We start from the raw sequence: 10,151 nt of genomic DNA, 5'->3' as shown, positions 1-10,151 counted from the left end.
AACTCTTTTTGTTCTATAACCTAAATTATTAATTTTCAGCCTATTGAACTTTCCTGGTTCATATTTTAACCTCCTTTTACGTATCACCTTTAGCTAAGAAACTCCCAACTGAGAGCCCACCATCTCTTACACTTAGTTTTAGCCAACAGTTAGCCTACCCAAAACAAATCCCTGAACCTCCTACCCTAATCCATTGAATATACCTGTTGATCTCCAATCACCCTCTTTTTTAATTTCATTTCAACCTATAAAAATACCCATCTTAGGATTTAACAGACGAATCAGATTTTAAGACCTCAATGGAAAGATCCACACAAAAGAAGCAATCATAGTTACTATTGAGAAAATCTGCCAGGCAAAACAATCCGATCATGCACAAATTAAACGGAAAGTAAAATAACACAACAAGCCACAAGATGAACACAAAGATTTTACGTGGTTCGGCCAATCTTACTCCACGGGCAAGAAATACGATCTTCCACTATGACGAAAACAAAATACAAGGATTACAATGGATTAATCACAAAACCACAAACCCGCAACCCTTTCCTTGCTCCCCAAACCCAAGATCGTACACAAGAGAAACCCGAGAAAACCAGAAAGAGAACCCAAGAAGAACCCAAGAAGAACCCGAGAAGAAACCCAAGAAAAAACACTTTTCTTCCCTTTTCTTCCTTCTTCTTCTTCTCTCTCTCTCTCCCCTTCTCTCTAGCCGTTGGGGCAGCCGACACACTCCAAGCCTACACCTCCTCTTGTGCCACCTTCTTGTTCAACTGTCACACAAGAGAAGCTTCTACCGTCACACAAGAGAAAAGCTGTTTTCTTTGCACATAGGTTTTCTATTAAAATAAAACGTAAGTCATCTGTTTCCTTTTCCCATTTCCTATTTCCCACCCTAAAAGGAAAGGCATGGGTGTGGACCCCGATCCGGAGGATAATACCGAGGGACGGGTCCCTCGTTGGTCCTTTGGGATCATCCACATGAAAGAGAGCTCTACCAAGGAACTCTCAAAACAGATGCCACCCTCATAGCATAGCACGAGTGGGGATATAAAATAAATGAGATACCTCTTGATCCGGAGACAATGATCGAAACCAAGACGTACCTAAAATAACTCAGAGTCGCCACCCATGGACAGGCCATGGAACCTAAAAACAAAATCCTCTGTGCAATGGATAACCAGAAATATATATATGGGTACGTGCCTGATTACGGATGAGGAAGGTCCGAAGAGCATCTCAATCCGCCCGAGTGCAAGCACTTGGTCTCTTATGCCATTTATTTATTAACTTTGAAGAGTTTTGGGCGAAAATCATGTGAAATGGGAACAAATATCCCCGAGAAAAAAATATCTACATAAACATGCATGACACGGGGATAATAAGAACGTACAAAAATAAATAAAAGAAGTGTCACCTAATCATAATTAAGTTATGAGTGTCATGCCTAATGGGTGTCTAAGTTCTGGTGGGCAAACACATGCACGCTACAGCTAAAGGTATAAGGCCTGTACAGGAAAGTAAGAAAACACAACAAAACATACAACACGACTCGATATCACACACCACACAACACAACAAACCCTAAGACTCTAAACGTTTTCGCCCGATTCTTTAGATGGTCTGGTATTCATCCAAAGCCGCCTACGTATTCCCGCCTCAACGAGAATCAAAGCAACGTAGTTCTTTGCCCCTATTCTAAACTATGATGTCTAAGACATCTAGACTACTAAACTAGACTCAATCCTAAAAGACTGGACAGGTTTTTAAAGCTTCTTGAGCGATTATTTATATTCCAGTGGATTGTGGATTTTAGGACACCCTATATGCCCTAACTAAATACAAGTTTTTTAACCCTAACCTAATGCAAGTTGTTCTTATATCCTATGTATAACTAGGTTGTATGTGCTAGGAAAAATAATGGGCAGACTAAGGCATCCTATTCTAGTCATCAGTTGGCGATGTGAATCGCCAACTGACCGGACGGAGGCGTTCCTACCTAGGACAAACTCCTAACTCTAACACAAGCACACAACAACCAAAATACTCTATCTAAGACAAACTCCTAATTCTAGAGGAAGAGCTTTTTGAAAACAATGTTTATCGAGAAAGCTTGGAAATATTTTTGTGTTTTTAAAAGGTTTAAATGGTTTATTTACAAAATTTAAAATGTTTATTTTGAAAGGTTTGACTGGACTTGGGATGTGGATCCCAAGCTGCCTACGTACCTCGTGGAAGATGATCAAGCCAAAGTAGTTCGGAAACAAACTTCCTAACTACCACTAATGACTTTAAAAGTCAATTTCTTGTGTTTTTGGATTTCGAATTTATGTTTTTCAGATTTTTCAGATTTTTAAATTTCTGATCTTTTTTGTATTTTCAAATGTTTTCACCCTTACGGTCAAAGGCCAAAGGAACACATAATGCAACACCTTTGGGTAAAATTCTAGGATAAAGGGGAAACCCCAAATAAACAAACTCACTAAAAGTGAAATGAACTCAAAATGAGTAAACTTCTATCCCAAGGAAAGTGAAACTGATCTAAGATCCCAACCAGGTAAGCTCTAATAAGACTGGGTTAGCCTCTAACTAAGGTAAAGTAACAATAACTATAAAGGAAAAACTCCTAACTAATAACAGTAGAGAGGGAGTACAAACGAGTCAAAGACTTTTTGATAAAGCTACCAAAATATGGGGGTAAATAAGTCAAAGAATGACTCCTATATGACAAGAACCACCAAAGTAAATGAGACAAGGCATGTCTCCTATAAAGGGGAAGCAACTACCACTAATGAGACGGTGTATGTCTCCTAAGAAATGCTCAAAGCAACCTTATCATCGCCCTTGCAATGAATAAGTAGGACTAAGGCAACTAACAAACCAAGTTGGTCTCCAACTAGTAGGGGGTACAAGTTGGGACACAACTTAGAAAGGATTCCATGAATGAGGCAAGATATGCCTCCTATGGGCTAATTCTATACCAAGGTCAAGGTTTACTCCCCAAGGGATAGCCTCTAAACAGCAAGGCTTGTCTCCAAATGAGAATTGCCTAATGAGACAAAGTATGTCTCCTAATGAGGGCTCTAGATGACTCTTTCACTACCCTTGCAATGAATAGAGAGAACCAAAGGTTTAAAGACTGAAAACTCAAAGGACTAAAAACTTTTTAGAAGAGGAAAGAAGAGAAAATAGGGTACTTTCCTAACATGGTAAGTCCCTCTAATGATGGGCTTGGGCTAATGCTTTCATCGCCTCTATGATAAGAGGGCTTAAGGTTCAAGGTTAAGTCTACTAAAGAGAAAAGAGAAAAGAGGAGAATGCTATATGGACGTAGCAAGTCTCCTAAAAGATGGGCTTGGGATGACTCCTTCATCGCCCTTGCAATGAATAAAAGTTCTAGAATCTAAAAGTGTCTAAAAGACAGAGTTAGCCTACTAAATGAGAGGGAGAAATGCTACTAGGACTTGGTAAGTCTCCTAAAATGATGGGCTTGGGCTAATACCTTCATCGCCATTGCAAGAAAATCACTTGATTGAAAGAGAACCTTGAAAACTTTTGGGAAATTCTATCACCAACCCCAAGATAAATCGTAACATACAAGAAACCACTAAAACACTATAGAACTGAAGAATGTAAATGATGATTACAGAAAAACACGCGACAATTGATTCCCCTGATTTGGAACAATCACAAGGAAACTATAAAGAGTTATAGGAATTTGGAATAAACAACTATTACAAACTATATAAAAAAGGGAACAAAAGAAGGAATAAATAAAAAAAAATGCAAAACTACAAGCTTATGTATGGAACAGACCAAAGATGTTTAGTTGAATTCATTTATCTGTTAAAATGATTGTCCTATTGTCATTCTTCACAAGATGAATATAATAATAAAAAAAAGCATCTCAATTAAAATCCTGTAAAAGTCAACTTTCCATCAACTAACATAGCTCCCCGTTTGATAAACCATAAATTTTTTTAATATTAGCAGCCAAGACTATCCATGCTTCATCATTTTTTAAGGTTCCTTTTATAAAAATTAGTCTAACTTCTTGAATGCTCAGAACTTAAGATCACACAAACAGAAAAGCAAGTAAATTTATATGCAGTACTCTAGGTCTTCCCTTGTTTTGTACCATCTCACTAACAAACCCAGCTATTGCAATTACTAATAATTCCATATAACAACTTCAGAAAATCCAGTCAACATGAGTGTGGCCAACAGTATTGTTCCCAACAGATCATGATTGCATTAGTATCATTCCCCACTGAATATGTAAACTAATATCACAAGAAAACAAGGACTCTATAGGAAATCATGAGGAATGATATGCATGTATAAAGCTTTACTTCCTTGCTAGCATATTCCATTTGCAAACCGTTAACATATACAGCGCATGAGAAAACAAACATTCCTGAACAGGTAGTACACCTTTTATATTCATGAACAAATGATTATTAGGACATGCAGACTCAAATTCTTCAACGCAAATTCTTCAACGGGATTGACTTGACAGACTCATGCCAAAGTGCAAAACACTTAACGAGTAGACGCACCAAAAACTGCCCATGAGTAAATCTAAGGTTTCGGATAAAAATTGTTTTATGAACTCAAAATCGCACTGTAACACAACAAAAGTCTCTATAAAAATCATTCGTTGGGCGAATGTGTTGAGAGTTCTGAAATGGGCAAACCTGAATCTTCAATAGTAATCATTTGATGGGACAAAAACTCACTTGGCAACAACATGGAAATCACAAGTGAATCATTCAAGGACAGGCACAATATAAATTTCTAGATGGACAGACCTGGAGTTCTCATTGAAACTTATTCGGTGACTTCCAAAACTGCTCAGTGAACTATCAAAACCATGCCAAAAGGTACAAAATGGGTAAATACAATGAAGGATGCAAGGTGGTCAGACCTAAGATGTCTTTACCAAGACACATTTTAAATGAAGTATAATGAATTGCTTAGGGATCAAGAACAACATGCACTAATAGGGCTTTGAAGCAGAACATCTAAATCCCCACTATATATATTCAGGAACTTGAAGCAGAACATATAAATCCCCACTATATATACTCAAGAACACCATTTCAGAAGGAAAATTCCAAACAAATTTATATAGCAGCTATCTATAAATGGAACTCAACTGCTTTACTTATAAGCACTTCTAAATGGTCTTAACCATAAGATTAATGGTCGGCTCAGCACTTAATTATGTACTTCCTAAACAAGCAGACCTTGTTGCATTTTAAATTAAACTTATTCAGCTATGCTCTTTATTAACTCTAGTATGATCACAATCTGCAAAAAGAGATGACTGAACTGTTGATGACCTGCTGTTTGAAAAAGATATTCAGGTCTCACCTTAAATACAAGACCACACAAAAACAAAAATTTTCAAATAATATGGGGTCAATAAAATGAATTCCAAAGAGAATACAACAAAGAAAAGGTCATATAAATTGCACATCACAAGGTGATATAAACTGCAGATCACAATTTGATCTAGGATAAAGCATATGAATTTTCAGCTACGATTAGAATCAATCAATTATGTATTTTAACCAAAACATTCAGATATGAGTACATCATTAAGGCCGAAAGAAACTGATCAAAATTAAAGCTAAATCACTAAAGACCTTGTGCCACAGACGAATTAACAGCTAGGATTCAATATTAATTTCATTCAAACACAAATATCAAAACAAAATTCAATCAGAACATAAAATCTGAAATGCCAAGCCAAGGACTGAAACAGTAGAAAAATAAAAAATGTTACCTTCTTTACTTACCTCTACTTCTTCTGTGAGTCTTTGAAATTGTAAGGAATGGAATTGAACTCAATCAGATCAATCCAGCTCCTTCTTCTTAGTTATGAAATGATCTTAATGAAGTGGTGCTTGGATTTTGATCAAAAGAGACAAATCTCTTACGAAAACAAACAAATCAGCAGTAAGAAGAACTAAATTTAAAGCCCTAAGCTGATAAATCTTAGGTTTGAACACAAGAAAATGCTCAATTTAGGGCTTACAGGTTTTGATCCATGTTCAAATATAGCAGATCCAAGATTTTTCGTTTGAAAGAATAAGAAGCTAGGATTTCAAAGCTTGTTGGAGAAGATAAGGGGCTAGGGTTTGGGGAAAATGAGTTAGGGTTTCCAAGCTAAGAATTGTAGATCTTGGAATCTAAAGGTTTGCAGAAACGGAGTTTTGCCAGAGGATAAAGAATAGATGTCAGCTGGAGTATTGCCAGAGTATCGCCGGTGATTCATAGGAGAAGATAGGAGAAGAGAGGGTAGAATAGAGCTAGGATTTCAAATTAGGGATTTTCTCTTCTTTCTCTCTGACTTTCTCTGATCTTGCCCAAAACGAGAATGAAAATGAGGCCCCCCTTGTTCGATCCCTCTTATCCTCCTTTATAGCAAATGACATATTCGCCCCCTCTTATTTCCACAGACAGCCACCTCAAATGTATTTTGACCACCCTTTTTATACTATAAAGGGGTGAGTTGAGTGGATAAATAACCCAAGGAAAATGATATACTCCACCTCTTTCATTTCATTTGGACAGCCCTTTGAAGAGTTAAGATGATGCATTTGCTCCTCTCTTTCTTCCTTAGACAGCCCTCTCTATAAAAGTGATATGATAAATTCTTGCATCCATTCTTCCCATGGACAACCTATTTACTCATTCAATGCCTAACCTTTTCACTTCCAGGGGTGGTCTTGGTAAGGGAAGAAGATAGATAAAAAGAAATGATATACTTGCTTCCCTCTTTATTTTTTTGACAACCCTTACTTCATATATTCAAGCCCCTTTTTCTTTTAAAAGATGATATGTTACTTTCTCTTCTTCTTAGGGGCAACTCCTGCTTCAGTATAATTCACCCCCTTATAGCTCAAAGAAAAGGAAAGGATATTAACACTACTATTCTTTGATGATCTAGCTAACTCATCTGGTCTTAGTAAACAATTTTTTGACAAATTTTACGGGGACCTACCTAGGATCCTAAACTATTTTATGGTGAGATTTGGGACACTAAATCACTTATTTAAAGAAAATTTTATTCAAAATAAAGGCTTAGGGCTCGGTCAAAATGGGGTGTCTACAGATGCCCCTCTTTGGCAGTGTGTGCTTGTCACACGAATGGCAAAGCTGACAAGACAACACATTTTGGCCGACCCAACTGTCAAAACAAATCTAATTTTTGAGTTTTGATTCTAACATGATATTCACAAAGGTAAACTAGTAAAATGGCTTTTCAACAACGCTCAAACTCTGCAAACAGTGGTGAGAAAGTCTCTCTTCGACTCTTTACTCAACAAAACATATCACAACATATCAGTGAGATAGCCTCTCTTTCAAATCCATTTACTCGGCATAACAAAGCATATTTGTGAAACTACTTTCCACCTCAAGCATTCAAAACAATATGGAAACTACTTTTAAAGAACCATTCAAAATCAAATAAAATTACTTTTCACACAAGCATTCAAAATAAAAAAGAAACTACTTTTCACTCAACCTTCATAACCACGAGAAACTACTTTTCTCCAAATCACTACTTTTCACTCAACCTTCATGACCACGAGAAAGTACTTTTCTCCAAATCCTTCCATCCGCAAGAAACTACTTTTCTCCAAACTCTCTATTCATGAGAAACTACTTTTCTCCAAAAACTCTAATAATGGGAAACTACTTTTCTCCAAAAACTCTATCTCTGAAAAACTACTTTTTCTCTAAAAATTCTATCTCTGAGAAACTACTTTTCTCCAAAAACTCTATATCATTGAGAAACTACTTTTCTCTCTTCTCTTCAGATCATGAGAAACTACTTTTCTCTTCAAAATCTTCATTCTTGAGAAACTACTTTTCTCTCTCAAATCCTCATATCATTGAGAAATAACTTTTCTCTCTTCTTTCCATCCAAGGGGAAACTACTTTCGCCCAATCTTCCAATCAGAGGGGGAAACTACTTTTCACCCAATCTTCCAATTCAAAGGGAAACTACTTTTCGCCCAATCTTCCAATTCAAAGGGTTCGCCCAATCTTTCAATCCAAGGGGAAACTACTTTTCGCCCAATCTTCCAATTCAAAGGGTTCACCCAATCTTTCAATCCAAGGGGAATCTTCCAATCAACGGGCAAACTACTTTTCGTCCAATATTCCAAATCACGGGGAAACTACTTTTCACCCAATCTTCCAATCAACGGGGAAACTACTTTTTGCCCAATCTTCCAATCAAAGGGGAAACTACTTTTCGCACAACTTTCAAATCACGCTGAAACTACTTTTCACCCAATCTTCCAATCAACGTGGAAACTACTTTTCACCCAATCTTCCAATCAACTGGGAAGCTACTGTTCACCAGGCGATAGCTATACAGACCATTGCTGAAAATCCATCTATTTAGCTATCCGGATAACTCTGATTCATCTCTTTCAAGGCAGAGAATCACTAAAGATATATATGGTGCCGCATAAATCAACTCCATATGAACCTCTTTGCAGATATGCCTGACTCCTAACTCATTAGGTAGCGGCACATTGCAGAACGATGATTGGACAGGTCACTGCTTCACATTTCACTGTCAATCATCTGAGTATTCGAATATTTAGAGAAACTACACTACTTCTCTCACAAACATTCAATACCAAGGTGAAACTACTTTTCACCAAACAACAATTAAACAAGCCACTACTTGGCACTTCACTAACCATCAAAAGATTTCTTTTTAAAAAAAAAAAAATACCCCTTGTTTGGGTTTAATAAAGAAATAAATTTTTTAGGCCCAAAGGGTTTGCAAACATGATCGATGAGTTTACTAATCTTTTATCGATTTCACTGATGGAATAGCTATCTCCTGTTGAGAATAGATGTGAGTGTATGATCTTTGCTGAAGACCAAACGCAAGTAATTTGAATGAATTTTCAGGTATTCACTCTTTTAAAGAGAAGAAAAAGTATTCTGCTGAGGTTTGAAAACTGTAGGAGTAAATTCTAGACTTCACCGGGGATTGCATTTTCTGAAACTTTGACTCTACTGAAAAATAAATCAATTAAGGGATTTGACTCAAAGAGTATGTTCAAGCTTCTCTTGTCTATATCTGCAGAGAATATCTATCTCAATTATCTTGTGTTTGATATCTTTTATGACACAAGTCGTAAAAGATGCCCCTAATATGATGTATATCCATGATATAATTTCTTTCCATTCAATAAAGCTTGCTTCTTCATACATTCTAGTGTGTTTACTTCTAACTTTCATAACAATAAAAATAAGACTCCCGTCTCGAATGAGGAAAGAAATGCCGACGAAACTCTCCTTAGTTTGTAGCATATGCGCAAATAAGAGGAGCGTCGAGCTTGGCCTCTTAAAGATAAAACTGAAGTGATAAACATTGACACTGAAACTTTGATTCAGTGAATGCCGATTAAGAGTACATTACCCTCTGAAGAGTGTGAAGAACTGATAAACTTATTTCAAGAATAAGAAGATTGTCTAGAAACGCTACAACCGATACCAGGGGCAAGACATAGTTAGAAAGCTTAAGAAAGTGAGAGACATATGCTATACAAGGGGCATAGAGTGGAAACAACTTTCATATTTCCAATCAATGACCTTGGTTCTCAAATTCATAACATGAAGCCAACAAATTCAAGATAAGAAGTTCAAGAGCAAGCATTGAAAAGTGATCATCAAATATCAAAAGTTACAAATCCATAGATGGAGGATGTCAAAGAACAAGTTTCGCTCTATGAAAGTCGAAAGCACATATTAGAATCTTGAAAGAAGAAGATCCATTATCTCTTACTTGGAAATGCCGTCAAACTCCCAAAAAAAAGAAATAATAATAAAGAGAACTCATCAACCTAGATCAATTCCAAACCTGAACATTGGAAGGCCTCCTTTGGCCGAACAAATCCCAGAATCATAACCCAATGTCAAAACAAATACCGGTTTGTAAACCCTTTGAGCCTGAATGAAATTTTCTTAAAAACCCATCAAACTAGGGGCATCCGCCGCAAACTACGCGAGACCTGATCCCTACACTGGGGTACGTAGGCAGCTCGGTTAAACCGAGTTCGGTCGATTCAAAAAAAGAAAAGAAATTCAATCGTTCCAGAAAAAAAAGGGGG

General features: G+C 36.8%; 1 long non-coding RNA gene across 1 annotated transcript; it reads right to left on the bottom strand.

Moving 5' to 3' along the window:
• Nucleotides 1–429: 429 nt before the first annotated feature.
• Nucleotides 430–6,386, bottom strand: LOC143856750 (uncharacterized). Its single transcript, XR_013238334.1, has 2 exons — nucleotides 5,805–6,386; nucleotides 430–773 (listed from the first exon to the last, which is right to left on the bottom strand). It is a non-coding gene; the product is annotated as an uncharacterized LOC143856750 (long non-coding RNA).
• Nucleotides 6,387–10,151: the final 3,765 nt, after the last annotated feature.

This window comes from Tasmannia lanceolata, unplaced genomic scaffold (assembly GCF_043159265.1).
Source record: "Tasmannia lanceolata isolate RefF3 unplaced genomic scaffold, GAP_Taslan_0.1 ptg000023l, whole genome shotgun sequence".
Lineage (NCBI taxonomy): Eukaryota > Viridiplantae > Streptophyta > Magnoliopsida > Canellales > Winteraceae > Tasmannia > Tasmannia lanceolata.
This window is presented reverse-complemented; position numbering and strand designations above follow the sequence as displayed.